Raw genomic sequence first — 16795 nt, 5'->3', positions numbered from 1 at the left:
AAGAGAGAAGCGTGCGTGGATACGTAAACTCGTGCGTGGACATGTGACTCGATACTTTGACGCAAATTGTCTTCGATAATGAGTCAAAGAGAGGAATGTTTCAGCATTTTTATGAGGCATACATATGCAAAAAGTAGTAGCAACTCCGAATTTTGAACACTTCATTAGAATAGAATAGAGAGAATGATAAAATAATGATAAAAACGAGAAAATGGTGAACGAAACGTGATAACACATGAAAGTAAACATAGAATGTAATTGTTATGTAAAACATATTTTATAATTTTCTTTATAATTCAGGTTTTTATGTTTTCTGATCCCAAGTTTATCAGAGAACTTTATCTACGCAAAACTAAAACTTTTTCACCAAATGAAATGTAGTCCTCGCACTAACACTATTCAACTTTTAATATTTCAAATTTTAATATTTCTGTTTGAAGGATCGTAATTAATCAATTATATACGATGGCTTAAATTATTAAATGTTTCTAGTTGTCTCTACATTTGACAAAAAATGGCCTATACTTGACAATCTACGATTCCAGACTGTTTTATCGCGCTTGCATCGCAAGAACGTGCTGTAAAAGTCAAAATTACAGCATTCAGATCGATTTGGCCAACTTAGGAGCGCTCGCGTGAGAAGCGAAGACGCGAAATGGCGAAGATGAGAGACCGGAAGAGCGACATTTACGGTAGTTGGGACTATCTGTGCGAATTTGACCGGTCGTAAAGCAGCCTTATGCACCTTTACCACGAGCGTAAAGCTGGATTAAGGGACGAGTACCTTCGGCCGTTTCTTCGCGCGGAGCTGTTTTCGGAGTGGCGTGTACTTGTTTCGAATGGGCCGGTAAAGTGGCCAGGCATCGAGACAGATCGATTTCAAGGCGTCTCGAGAAAGGACGTCGAACCATAGGGAACGAATGGGGAGGTGAAATAAGACAAAAAACGACGGCTCGTATTTTCACCTTCGTTTAGTGTCCCATTTAGCAGCGAGTATTGTCTGATCCGAATTTTATGCGACCGGCTGAGACGGCGCTTGATGTTAAACAAGGATCAAATGGATGCGTCTCACGCTGAATACAAGAGAGAATACAGAAAGAATACAATCTACACTTGTAAGCTTTATTATCAAATTAAAAAACATGTTGAATTATTAATTATGAATTATTATTAATAAAAAATAAAAGTAAAGCAAGAGGTGTGTCACAATATAGAAAAAATATCACACGTGCGCTTAAAAACCAGAAAGTTGAGTAAAAGTTCGGTCTTCCTATTAACGTCATTGAATTTCATGAAATAATCGCAGACTTTGGATGTATTCCGCTCTGATTCTGATTTATTTATTTCCGATTTCTAACTTTGCGATTGACTTAATTCAGTGCGCTAATGGGTTCATCGTTCGCGAAATAGACCAAAGCGGCGAATCAGACGATTCTACTGCCATTATTGCGCGGATTTCGATTTGCGTTTCGCGTCGTGACTTATTCGGCTGCCTCGGTAGTCCTAGCAGGGAGAATAGCAGCTCGGAATGGGGGACGGAAAAACAACGAAGTGGATATCCTCCGTGGGAAGGATACAAAATGAGTGGGAAGACGATAAATGGACGTACGAACGATCCGCCAAAATTACCTACGAGATCTTCCATCTCTCTTCTTCTGTTTCGTTTTCGTGTTTTCTTGCTCTCTGTTTTGCTAAGAGGGTTGGAACTCCAGGTGGAATATTCTACTACGTCGTTCCAGGAGATTTTGCAGCACAATCGCAGTCCTTCTTCCCAGCTCATACAGTGGAATAATCGGAAGTCGTTAGCGATCATCGTAACACGAAAAACGGGCACCATAAAGAATAAATAAGGGGGATAAACACCGAATGAAAAAAAAATGTAGGATGATATCCGGAGTTATTTCGTGAACTGGGGGTTCCTTCATGGATCTTCCTAAACTGATCTTTACTTTGAGAAAATTCACTTGGGGTTTGTTACTGCGCATTGTCGTATATTTTGAGATTTTCAGCATCAATCTTCTATACCGAGATGGAAGATCTCTTTTTAATCTTTGCTAAAATATTTGCATAAAAATACTGATATTCTTCTCACTTGGTAAGCATTCTGAATAAATAATAACTTGATATAGCTTCAATCTTTCCTAAACTTTAATTTGTGATCCAGATTTGTCACTGAAAAAAAAGAAGAACCAGTGACTCGATATCTGATATACCTATACATGGAAGTTTCGCATTGAATGCGACTAGCCGGGACTCGCCATTGTTCCGTTGAAAAATTTCGAGATTACGTTCTTCGCGCTTGTGCTGTGTATCTTTTGTGTCCCCTTCTAAAACAGCGTCTCAAGTACGTAAACAGCCATTTTGGTTATCACCGCTTTTGTCGGAAAGTCGCTTTTTCTCGAGAAAGTCATCGCCGTCGTCGTCGCGGGAAAGCTTTCGTACCGGAAATGAAACCACCGCAATTCCTCCTCGTTTTTTTTATCCTTCTCGACCAGGCGCGCTTCTCGGTCATTTCGTCAATACCATTTCTTCTCCACCTCGCGCGCTTTATTTCGTTCGATATTTGTTTCACGTTCCTTCGGTATGTCGGTGATTTTATCGACGAGGCAGGCGCGAAGTCGTTCCAATAAAACTGGTGTGAAATATCGATTATACAATGGCACTATTACCACTCGGTCAGAGGCACGACCGAGCGGAGTGTATCGAAAACGAGGGCGAGACGACTAGTAAAATCGTATCGCAAAATTGCGCGAGTATAACGCCAAAAAATTACAATATTTTAATGTCGCATAATTCATCAGAAAAGAACTCTGCTTCTCGAAACAATATGAAGCAAGAAACAAATATTTCAGACTTTTTCCAGAGATTATGAAAGCCTCGTTAAAATATATGTCAATCTGTTCTTTATATGATTATGTCTGCAGACTCGCATTTATACAATGCTTGACAACGTTAAATAATGCATATAGATTGTTAATGCACATTGGGGATATTTGTTCGTTGAACAAATCATTGATTGCTAAAAAAGCGAGAGAGAAGAGGCCGCTAAAAGCAATATGGAAAACCGTGGATGGATATTGATTTGCCGCATCCAGGGGAGCAAAGAGAGTGATCAGTCGTGAAAGTCGATGAACCGTGGAGTCGTGTGCAGGCGGCGTCTAACGGTGCTTTTACAGCCGGAACTTTCGTAACTCGTCGCGATACGTTCGAGAACGCAAGGATCATATTGCGATCAGACAAAAAAATTGCTATTTCGTCGCCAAATCAAGATTCATGAACTTTATCGATCTCCTCTACCCTTCGTCGCATCAGAAATTTAATTCCATCATATCCCTTAAAATTGGAGATATGAAACACACAAGATTAAAACTTGTCTCAGTGTGTTCTACGTTTTATTATCTACTTTTAAACACAAATGTTTATTCTACTCATTATTTGATTCTTTTTCTGAACGAAAATTGGCAAAAATAAAAGTGCGCTTCTCAAAATAGAATATATTCAGAAAAGATATCAGCTCGTTCACAGAAAGCATCGTCTACGTTTTAGAATATGTAAATTCGGTCCGTTTCTTTCGATACCGCCGAAATTTACGACGAACGTCGATATATCTCACGGCGCTTCATGATGATGCAGATATTTCGCGATATCCCATACGAAAGCTTCGCGCATCAATCGCGCGTCACTGTGCCTTTATCCGAGAGCAGTCGTTTCTCTGCATACGTTTCTCTTCCACGCGGGAAAGGATCACCGCAATATACCATCCATCGCTGGAATCCCGGGAATCAATATAATAAAAAGCGATACACCGTCATGATACGTCCACCGTGACGCGTATCGATAAATCGCATCGCCGAATTCGAGTGCGGGACTCGAGAAGAAAGCGGATTGGCGAGCATGAGAATTTCTCAAGAAAATTACGCGAACGCTCTCGACAATGGCGATGCACGGAGGGGGCAGAAGAAAGAGAGAAGAGAGAGAGAGACGATATTTGGGGAAAAGGTTAGCGATTTACGGGCATCCATCGACGTCGACGGTTATGGCGGCGAGGGATGTTGCTGCACGGTATCCTGTCCGAGGGGTTGTTCCCATACCGTATCGCAGCTATGCGGAATCCCGTGGTCCCTTGTGACCCCTTCTCGTTCGTCGCCTCCCCCTCATTCGTGCCCTTCGGTCACTATTCTTCTTTCTCTTTCTCGTCTTGGCTCCTATTTTGACAACGATCCTGAAATTCATCGCGCTCGTTCGCCAGAAAGTATCAGGAAGTTCTTGCTGTTTCTCTCCCGTTCCTTCCTACCATCTGTTCGGCCCTCTCCCCTTAATCTCGTCCTTGCGAAATGCGTCTCCATTTTCGCGGGATGAATGAAGATTCTCGGCCGAGCAGGAGGGTGGACGATAAAACAATTCCCGGCGGCTTGCGACTCGATTTATCGAACTGTTATGGCGCGCGTCGAAAATCCGACCGCGATAAAATGATGGCTGACGAAAGTCCATATGGACAAAGCACGTCGTATCTTGAGTCTAAGAGGGAAGATACGTATAAATTCAGATTATCAATTTACGTTGGAGAATCAACTGAGTCGGTCGTATCAGATCTCTCAGTAAATTATAATAAAAGCCAAGTTTTCTGTATAAAATGTATGTTTCTTTAACATGCGTCGCGAAAATTTAGATATTAAAAGATTTTATTAATTAGAAAAAAGAAATAAATTATTTAGAAAGCAAGGTTTAAAAAAAATTACTAAACCTGCAATAAAAAGAACGATCATATTGTAAATTCGATGTTCTAAGTTTAAGAGAACAAAAATCGATATTTATATTAATAATGATAATGTCATGGTAACTGTAAAATTCGTTTAGTACTAACTTACTGTTCGATTTTTATTGGTGTTGGACCAAAAAGTTGATGACTACAATTCTTTAATAATACTATACGTATAATGAAAAAGCCGCATATGGACAGACGCGCAACAAACATAAGATTCCATCGAGCTTTAAAGCTTTACGAGACTATTAATTCTCGAGAGAGCTATTGCTTATAATTATACCTCACCGAGAGACATTATACAACAGCACTGACTCATTCTACCCTTTCTGGAGGAGTCGCTTGGGACTTAACGAAGGATAATGTCAGCGCTGGGCAACCAGTTTCTGAACATCAGTAATTAGCGGGGTTCTAATGCAGACCCATCGTTTACCTGTGCGCCAGTATTATCCCTTATTTCGTATTAGACCTTTCAGAATGATCAGTTTCACGCTTTCAGACTCCACGAGTAGCTATTGATCTCGTTCATCAAACGGTCTATGATAAATTATGATAAATTTTCACAGTCACTGGATAACTGATATTATAAAAATCATGGCACTCTGCATAAACCACAAATATAAATATCGTAATTATTCATAATCGTAACCAATTAACCAGAAATTGATCGAAACTTTCGCCATCAAATTTATTTTATTAATTCGTTAAATAATTAGAACGCTCTACCTAATCCCCAAAAAGTAACGGATGCTCTTAAACAAGCACTTCCTTCGAATTTTCGTAGGATTTTTATCCTTAATGCGTCGGATTAGTAGCGTGCTGTAGAATACTACAAAGAATAGTAAAGTAATATGTACAAATCGTAAAATGCAAACGGTGTAAGCTCGCCGGGTCGATCTTACGCCGATGGCCTACTTTAACAATCACCACGCCGCTCGTGCGGAACACGCAAAGTCGTAATTCAACATCCCAGCAGACTTCGTACAATCAGGAACAAAATCGTGTCCAAGCAGTCATTAATATTCGACTTTCAAAGGGTCATATGCTATTCTTGCTAGAAAGTAATCGTACCGTAATTAATTTACAGAGAAATATATCCGCAATGCCATAAACGCGATCGTAAGACTCGACATGAATTAATTTTTAGAAAAAGAATTGTGTATATAATTCACTTGGTTCGTTTCGAAAACAGTTTCAATGATATTACATTTTAAAGCAATCAGAACTGTTTGTAAAGCAAACACATATTCCGTGCATTTATTTGTTGGTGTCTCGCCAATGCGTTCGCCATTCAAAAGTGTCCGATCATTCGCGGAAGATTAAGGAACCGCAGAAAATCAAGGTGCAATGCGGTCCGTCGAAAAATTTTGGCAACGGTTGGTCATGCCGTTTCCTGCGTCTGGCAATTAATCAAGCTCGCAGGCCAAACAACCTAATGAATCGAGTACGTGCACGATCAAACTGCCAGATTGCCGGACTTCTCTCCATCTGGACGGACGGAAAAGATAGTTCAGCTTTTCTGTCATGCAGTTGATAAATTACGAAACGTAGAAAGAGAAAAGCTTTAAATCGATTACAGACATAATAAGATAAAAAATTCCCATCTCTTTCTTTTCTTATTATTAACGTTATTCTTCATTTAAAACAAATCACCTTACTACATTGACTAATTATTTATATTTAGAAATGATCCTTCACCTTTACACTTCACCAAGACATTACATTAGAAGAGCTTGAAATGCCTAGTTTTGAAAGTTATTTTCAAAAAATTAATTCTCCATCGACCTCTCGATAAATTAATATACGCATTAAATTAAAAATTCTCAAAAAGAAAGTATCTCCTCTCTTTGCATATTTATGCAAATACAAGGAGTGCAAATGTTACATATGCGAGTTGCATATTCGCGTTCGCGATCAAATTAATCCGCAATGTGGATCACGAGGGGACCCGCGAGATCTCGTTATATCGTGCGATCGACTTGTCACTTCAAATTGATGCGCGAACCAGTCGGTCGGTCCTTTCACTCGCCCTCCGAGAGGACCCGTCGTCAAGAATCATCTCAACCGACCCGTACACACCGATCGATGAGTGATTGCGTATGCACCTACGCACGTACGCCTCGTTCATCACGTTCTGACAGATATAGGTTCGCGCTTATTAATTTCAGTTGTTGCTGCTGCGCCTGAACGCCAAGCTTATCGCCAATTTGAGCGCATATGGACATCGAAAATAAAACACCACGTGAATGAAATATCCACGACCACCGGTTTTCCAAATGTTTGTCGATGCACGAGAATAAATTCCGCTGCGTAAAACCACATTTCGCAAAAAATACCAATCTTAGTTATGATTTAAAAATTCCAGAGAAGATAAATTTGCAATATTGTTTCCACGAGAAAGCCACGTTCTAAAGTCAACATTTTAATATCGACATATTTTTTATCGACATCTCGACGTTAAATATGCATGTATTTATATATTATATCTTTTTTGACATTTGAAAATTGCATGTGAAAATTTTCGAGTGTATTATTATAATATTCAATCTATTAATTATTTAAAACTTATCACTGCCAAATAATAAGATGATCAATTTCAATGAGAGTAGTAGAAAGAGAAGTGACTCTCTTAGAATGTTTTTTGACCGTGATCCTGGAGTGCATGTATTACAAGCCCGTGTTGCAAGCTTGTAACTTTATGAAAGCAGACTCGGAGGGATTTCGCCAGCGGCCTCGTACTAGGAGGCGGGGTAAATTCAGACGAGGATTGACTCAGAGAATGTTTGGAGACTTACCCGACGAGGAAGAAGAAAACGGCCGTAGCGCAGGTCAGAGATCCCTGAAACAAAGAAAACGAAATTAGAGAAGTTCTCAGGGCATGCGGTGCTACTAGTCGCAATATTACAGTATCCCCGCGATTCTTAATCCTTAAATGCGCGAGTTTCTTTTCCAGCGATTTAAGCCGCTTCTAAATTACGTGGCTTACGTGGTTAACTTTTATAAATGAAAGAAACGAGTAACGAGATAAGAGAGAGAAACATATACATATATTTGTGCAAGAGATAAGTTATCTTTGGATATTCTCAAGAATATAATTGAGAGGTTCATCTCCGAAGTGTCTTAATTTTTGAAAAATGTAAAAATTATGTGTTACAAAGTTTTCTCTGAAAAGTTTTTAATAAACTTCTGATGTGCATAATTGCTACTTGTTTTTAAAGAGTGAATTTTTTAAAGACAATTTAAGTTAAGCTCTTAAATTATGCGCGTACAGAAATATAATTTTAATCAAGGTTTTGTATGTATGTGTGTACATGCATGTATGCATACGCAGAGAAACGAGTTTTATTTTATTATCTATTAGCAATTCTAGAACGCGGATCTTTATTTTCATTGTTGATTGTGAGAAGATTAATAAACGAAAAATGAAAATCGTGTCTGAAAAATAGGCTTCTCAAGATAACCACATTAGTGCCCAAATATTTCACAGATAATTCCTTTCTGAAAGTAAGTACATGTTAGCCGCATCCCGTATATCTCGAATGCTTTCCTTAACGACATCCGTATTAATTAAGTTCGCTCGGCGGTGCAGCTGATGTCGTTGCTACAGTCGACAAGAAAGCAGCGCCGAGGTATCCTTGCTCCTAACTGCGGAAATGTTTCATCGACTTTCATGCCCTGTGCGCGAACTCACCACGAACTTTCTCTGACTTTGACGTACAATCATTCGCATTATACATCGTGATTCGACCGTCATAATGAATCCCTAACGAACCCAGTCAATTAGTAACGCAGATTCATCCCGCGACTCTTGCGACTTACACCTATGTAGTATTACTCATGAATTATACAAATATATTATGTATGCACAGCCGTCCGTGTTATCAATCGAATTTGGTTCTATTTGAATTCACTTGTATCTTCCGAAAAGTTATTCTAAAAACAGCTAAGATTGAAAACCGACTACATCTCGCAAATATTAATCATTTGAAGATGAGTATATAAATAAATAAATGTCATATGTAAGCAAAGTATTAAGAAAAATAATTAATTGTTTCATATAAATTCAGCTCATAAAATATGGCTTTTAAATTTCCTCTCCTAATAATTGCAAAAATAATTGCAAAATACTTGCAAACGCACTATTTTGCATTCGCGAAGAAATTTCGTCAATTTTATTGACGCGAGGATTGCTAATTGACAATTCATGCATCATAATTCATACAAGAAATCAAAGTATCGATGATGATACAATCACGATTAGTGCCTGCATCGCGAATGAACGACGCGATAAAATCGTGCATGGATCAGCCGGGTACAGTAAAACCAGACACATTAAGGGCAGCAAAAAACGCGAGCTCGTCAAAACGAGCGACTAGTGCACATTTCGCGTCGGAACATAAATATCCGACAGGCCACGTGGTCGTTGGGTGGTCGAGAAATGTACTTTCTCCTTCACTGTCTGTCTCTGTTTCTCATCTCTTCATATAGCGATAACGATTAGAAATTAACGGCGACGAGAGAACTCGACGTCGTAAAATCCGTAAATAGAACAACTATGCGATTTCTATTTTCGTGTGTCGTTAAGCTCTGATTGCTTGCACGCACAAGTCGCAAAATACTTGTTTCGCTGTCAACTTTTTCTCCGTCGTCGCCAAACGTCAACGAATTTCCCGCTTTATTACATTTAATATTAAATAATTTATTATCTAATTTCATAACACGTTTTTTTTCTGGAAAAGTTCGCTAAAGTTAATTGAATTTTAGCTCACTCATTCATATATCAAAAACAATCTGAACCTGCATTGCAGTCATAATTAATTACAACGTACATTTATCACAATATTATCTTAATTAAAAGAGATAATTTAATTTAGTTCTGTAAAACGAAAATAAAATACTTTCTGCGAGTAAATATGCAGATAGCAAAAACATAAACAATTTCCTTTTTCTCTCTTTAATTGTAATTTATAACTTAAATAAACCTCTGTGAAGTTGGCCCCCCTTCTTCAAAATTTGAAAAAAATAAGCACAGTTCTGATTGCCCCCCCAAGAGTTTTAGAGTTCTCAGTCCTTTTTAGAAAGAGTTCTGCCATTTAAAGTAACGAAAACACCATTTGAAACACCGGGGGGGCTAACTTCACGAAACTGAAAATTCAAACGGCTATAACTTTTTTGTTTTTAATTTTAGCGCTTTGAACCTTAAGAATAATTTGTAGAACTCTTTGGGGGGCCATCAGAACTCTCAACAGAACTGATTTCCCAAAAAATTTCGAACCCAGAACTTTCAAAGTGCCAGAACTTTTTTGTTTTCGATTTCAGAGCATTGGTTCTTAAGGATAATCGGTAGAACTTTTCGGGGGGCTACCAGAATTCTCAACAGAACTGCGGAATTATTAAAAACATTTTCGACCTGTGGGACTTAGAAATTTTCGGACTCTGCAACTTCGAGTATTAAGGATAATCGTTAGAACTCTTCGGGGGGTTAACGGAACTGTCAACAGAACTGCGGAATTATTAAAAAAAGTTTCGACCGAAAATTTCTAACAAGTAACACTACAACACTAGTTTTTTGAGGAAAGGGGCCGGGGGAAAAGGAGATGTGTTTGTAATAATCAGTAATCAGTGATCAGTGAAAGTACAAAACAAAAAAAAATAGAAAAATGGACCCAACATCTCGTCGCATCCGCCTTGCGGGTTCGGCAGAGAATGAGATTATCCTTCCTTTCCCCGCATTCAGTTACTTACGCTTTCGCTCACAAATGCACACAAAACATATTTTTATTTCTCTCTGCCTCCTTCCTCCCACAAACTCACACGGACGTATTTTGTCGTGGCTCCATATATCATCCGAATTTCTAAATATACCATGTTTAAACTCAATTTTCAAGGTGTTCCCTAACGCTCACGCACTTTTCAATTGTTTTATAGTATTCAGGAGGTCCAAATCTATAAAAAAACACTATCCCTTTTACTTACACCTTTTTGAGCAGAAATCGGCACTTTTTTTAACATCCTCCTTTTCGAATGCGTTTTCTAACCTTAAAATGCGTTGTTAGCACAAATAAAAAGACACGTGTCTAATGTTTTTCGATGTACTACATGTGTGCAAAGTTTCAAGAAAATCGGCGAGTGGCACTTGGGTAGTGTTACTTGTTAGAAATTTTCGGTCGAAACTTTTTTTAATAATTCCGCAGTTCTGTTGAGAATTCTGATAGCCCCCCGAAGAGTTCTAACGATTATCCTTAATACTCGATGCGCTCAAGTCGAAAACAAAAAAGTTCTGGCACTTTGAATTTTTTCTGGGTCCGAAAGTTTTTTTTTGGAAATCCGGAGTTCTGTTGAGAGTTCTGATGGCCCCCCAAAGAGTTATACAAATTATCTTAAGGTTCAAAGCGCTAAAATTAAAAACAAAAAGTTATAGCCGTTTGAATTTTCAGTTTCGTGAAGTTAGCCCCCCTCGGTGTTTCAAATGGTGTTTTCGTTACTTTAATGGCAGAACTCTTTCTAAAAAGGACTGAGAACTTTAGAACTCTTGGGGGGGCAATCAGAACTGTGCTTATTTTTTTTCAAATTTTGAAGAAGGGGGGCCAACTTCACAGAGGTCTTAAATAATAACTTAAATAATTGTATCATCGGAATGCTTCAACAACGAAGATTACGCAATGCTGCGAAGAAGAGTAGCGAATCCAATCGACCTTTTGCTACGGGAAACTCAACTTTAGATTTCGAGTTTCCTCCAAAGAATCCACGTATGAAGTATTTCGAATATGTCGCGCGGAAGAGACCGTGTATCCCTTATTCACAGTAACGGAATTTAAAATTTCATAAAGTACCTCATGCTTCCCGTAGATACCGCATCACCTGCATCCGCACGAGAACGCTTTTCCATCGCCGGATCTCATATTTTCCGAGCGCCGCACAGCAATATTCCGGTCGCACGTACGCGCGCATCATGACTTTTTCCGCTGGAGGAAACCTCGCGGATAGTTGCATCTAAAGATATCGAGTTCTCTCGCCGAAGAAATCTTCTCGTGCTCTCTCGGACAGCGTCTCTCTATTTGCTCCTCCTGTGAGACAGCATTTCTCGCACTTCGATAATCGCGTAAAAGTCGCGCGTCGCGTCGGGTGAGCGAAAAAAGGGAATACGGACGGTCCCTTTTCCTCGCAGGACGATTCTACACCCCATCCTTCTCGCGGGAAAGGAATCGGGGGTCGCCGAACTTGGCACATTACCGACACGTGGTGGCACCGCGTCCTCAGAAATTCCCCCCCCCCTCTCTCTCTCTCTTGCCGCAATTTGCTTTTCCAGAGAGATAGGATGCACGTTCTGAGGGAGGAACGAGGGAGTTGAGAAGGAAAAACTTTTCGGTCCTAATCTAGATTTGGCACTCGCCAATTTAACTTCGTTCGACCGGCGGATTACCGGGACGAAGCTGCGACACCGCAACGGAAAACGACTCCCCGGGTCTTTAATCGGTACGCAATTTTCCCGGAAGTATTTTGTCCGACTTGCAGGTGCAAGTTTTATTTGTCCCGAGTATGGGATAATTGAGAAACGTCGGATATGTGGGGACGCCTCATTGCTAACTCTTTTGCTGCGAAAGTTCTATGAGTATGTACAATACAATACCTACATCTAGAATATAATGATTAGAGAATTGACGTTTCTGCGAAGATCAAGTGAAATTTTCGTTGACCAATTCAAGATTCTCGTTAATTCACTTCAGTTGCTATGATATCATTATTTTATATCAATCATCAAAATTATCAATATCGATACATTTTAATAAATCGATTAGTGGAAACTCGAGGAGCAATTTTTCACGAGTGCCATTATTTCTCATGCAGATGTCAACTATTTTCTACGCAATGTCTTCACAAAACACATAAAATGTTTTCCATCAAGTGCTCGGTCGCTGGGATATCCTTAAGTTTCCTGCGCATCAATGAAGAGACGATAAACGAGATTCATTTCCCGCGTTCGAGATACGATAAATCGGTTATAAGTAGCGTCGTGATACCGAGATACGTGCCTGATTATGGATCGAATTTCCAAGCCGTGGCAGATAAGATAAAACAGCGGTACAAAGTATTGGCACGATGTTGACACAGTTTCTTAACCGATGAACCGATAAGCATCTCGTCACACTGATAAGCGAATGACGTAGACATCGTGATTTTTTTATCGTTGAATCGATAATCCTTCTTGTCTGCAAAATGTAAGGGATTTCTCGTTAGGCGACCGAGGCATCGGCTTCAGCTTAGCTTCCATAATCGCCGTGCTGTCTGATAACATGTTTGATGACAGAACAATAGACATTAACTGCGTTATCAGTCTTGAAATGTCTTGGAAGTGTAATTTGATGGAATCGAAAAGATTATGGAAATCGAACTGCGAAAGTTTACGGAAGTATTTCGACGCACAAGCATTGATAAATAATTTAAACCTGATAATTGTTATAATATTTTAATAATCGTGTATGTGTATCAATAATTTAGGTAATAATACTTTAATTATTATTATAATTATTATATTTTTTTAATTATTATAATATTTCAATATTTCAAAGTTTACATTTTAGCAGCCGTAATTTGAAACTTGATCATCGAGATATTTAACACCGAAACAAATTAAAAATTAACAAAGTGATGCGAAGTTAAATTCTTTCTCAGAAAAATAAATTATGAATTCGTTAAAGGATCTTTAATAGAATTTGTGAAAACTTGTACGGTTTATGCAACATGCATCCTGTACATCGCTATTACAACCATCGCATCTTCACGCGAGTTCCAGAATATATTACACAAACGTACTTTCTGCTGCTTCCTCTTATATGTGTATCGATCTGTCGTTTCATATCGAGAAGCTGGCTTATCCATGAAAATCGGATGCGTCTCGCTCTGCGACAGCAGTAATCGATCTATCAATGTCTCGTGTCTCGCCAGAATGTCTCAGCGAAATATCGTAACATTGCTTGAACTTGTCTGAGTAAACTTTCAGATTTCGCGTTCCTTTGCTTTACGTAATCCTTTTCACGATAAATGACATTTAAAAATATTCAGAAAGGAAAAGACACACGTGTCGCGAATTACTTATTCATGAAACAGAAAAGATATACAATCAGACAACTGTAATGGACATCTCAAATCAGACAACTGTATAGAATCTTAAAATATAGTTTTAATAAAACGTAAAATTTATGCCTTGTTTTATATAGTATGTAATTTGAAATCTGAGATTTCTTTTAAACAGGAAAACGAGGTACAATCAAGAACATTTTCTTCCTCTTATTTCCTGTATTTTATTTTTATATTTAATCTCGTCCCGTCCTTAACGCAGCTAAAGACGTCTCAGCGAATTTCGAGAGCGCCAACGGGGAGAGAGAGCCATAAACGAAAGGGAGAAGATTTAGGCTGGAGTATAAGAATCGAGAGGGTGAGGGGTTAAAAGGGGGAGAGAAACCGGGACGACGAGCCGGCGGCGGCGCCAAAGGTATTTATACCGTGGCGACCTTTGACGGCCGCGCCGACGTCGACATCGACAACGACGACGAAGATGATGACGCTCAATGAAGAGCTGTCCGTTCGGCTAGATGCGGAAGAAACAGAGCAGAGAGCGGAGACTCGCACGACGTCGCGACGCCGCTCTAAGTGTCAGCCTTACGTCAATGCTGCCGATAATGGGACCAAACGATTAAATTTGTTCAAATAATAACAAAATATGATTTAATTCTCGAAAATAGGTAAGCAATATTTATTATTTAGTACTTGGTTATTTCTAGTTGGATATATGCTGTTTTACCTATTCAATAAAAAAATTATTAAAAATTATTTTTATTTATTGCGAAGATAATGGAATGAAATATTGACTGATTTTAATAAAGCGGCGAGATGAAACAGTATGTCAAAATGAATAAAGTTTGTTTGCTCATTAATATTTTATGCTCTCTAGTACGTTTTTTCTTCGTCTATTGAGAGGAAGAAGGTGGCAACGCATAATCTCAATGCGGAGAATGTGGCCGCTGAAACTTTCGCAATCTCAAACTATGTTCGTCTCTATAGAGCCATAATCTTCGAGTTACCTCGTTACGTCTTTATCTCGACGTAGACTCGTCTAAGAAATTGTTTACAACTCAAAAATACCGGTGATCATTCTCATTCTTTAAGTTAGCGCTATTTCGAGCAGTTGCTTCAAACTCGACACTCGCAATCAAACGCAGAAAACATCTTTGAAACTCCAAATTGTAATCATTAACAATGCAGAAGTTATTTATTGTACTCCAAGGTAACAGCAACTAATCCACGATTGTAACAATGATATTTAAATACAATAAAAGATACTTGCAAATATCTCATCGCGGCTATTTTTTACAATAATACAATACTATTCATATCATATTCATTTAAATTACATTTTTACCGAACCACCTCAACAATCATTCACTTAATCAAGTTTCTCGATAAAGTTGTAGTTACTTTTATAAAAAATCAATAGTTGTAAGCATTTATCGATGCCAGATTTACTCAAACTAAACTCGATCATCACGGATCATCGTGATCTATGATCGTGCAACGACGAGCCATGTTGTAACCAATCTTAATTATCAACGGCTCGGCAAACCTTGCGACATTTTCCTCGTCCTTTACCCTCTTCCTAAATCTCACGGATAAGCAGTTGCCTTGCTCCCAGGGAGAAACGACGACGCGGGGGTAAGACAGCCGAGAGTCAATGTGCCATAAGAGGGAGCGAGATTGCGTGCTTCGCCGACGAAAGCTTCGGTGCTTAATTGAAACTGCCGAGTAAGCGAGGCTTTTGCTTTCGGGATCATAACCATGCCCTCGCCTCATGCAAGCGACTTCCGAGGTTTAGATTTTTCCTGCACCATTTTTAATATAATATATTAATTTAAAAAGATATACCTTGTTCGACAGTCTAGCATTATGCCACGCTCAAGTGTGTGTGAAGCTGGCGTACATTTCGCGGAAAATCATTAATTATTGAGAGTTCTGGCTCCCTTTTTAATAGTTCTAGAGTTCCTGATAGGTTAAACTCATAGTTCTGGCCATTAAAGCGAAAAAATCGCATAGTGCAAAGTGAGACGCCAACTTCACGCAGCGTCTCACTTTGTCCTGCGACAGTTTCCGCCATAATTCCGGCTAGATTTTAAAAGATCTACAGTTCTACATGAGTTCTAGAAAGAGTTCTAGCGAAAAAATTTTTTTCATCTTTTTATAATTATTAAAGCTAAAAAATGTTTAAGGGAATGACGACTGGTTAATTTCAGAGAGTTCTGTGCTTTATGAAATATTTCTCGTGTAGTTCTGAACATATTTACCCATTTTCCAAAGAGTTCTGAATGCAAACATTAACAATTATTTAATAAAAAATTTTTATCGTCCGAGAAAGACGTATCTACGGAGATATATGTGAGACGCTGGTCGATTTTCGAGAGTTCTGCTTATTCTAAAACAGTTCTCGTATAGTGCCGGACATGTACAATGCCTTTCCAAAGAGTTCTGATAGGAACACCGATTAGAAAATTTTTGAAAAAATTATTTCGCCCAAAGAGTGGACGTTTTCGACTTTACCAGTGAGACGCTGGTCGATTTTCGATAGTTCTGCTTATTCTAAAACAGTTCTCATATAGTTCGTGACATGTACAATGCCTTTCCAAAGAGTTCTGATAGGAACAACGATTAGAAAATTTTTTTAAAAATTATTTCATCCGAAGAGTGGACGTTTTCGACTTTACCAGTGAGACGCTGGCCGAAATGTCGGAGTTCTGGCTTTCCTAAAATACTTTTATAATTCCGCACGTACTTATGATTTTCCTACAGAGTGCTATGTATGAGAGGTGCATAGAACTCTTTAGGAAATTCATAAGTACCTTCGGAACTATACGAAAAATATTTTAGGAAGCCAGAACTCCGACAGTTCGGCCAACGTCTCACCCTTTTCTGTCTTAAAATGCAGTTTTCGAGCAGTTTTAACTTTTTTTAAATTATACAATGTCGCTGGTGCATAACACTCTT

The sequence above is a fragment of the Ooceraea biroi genome, chromosome 6, assembly GCF_003672135.1.
Source record: "Ooceraea biroi isolate clonal line C1 chromosome 6, Obir_v5.4, whole genome shotgun sequence".
NCBI lineage: Eukaryota > Metazoa > Arthropoda > Insecta > Hymenoptera > Formicidae > Ooceraea > Ooceraea biroi.
This window is presented reverse-complemented; position numbering follows the sequence as displayed.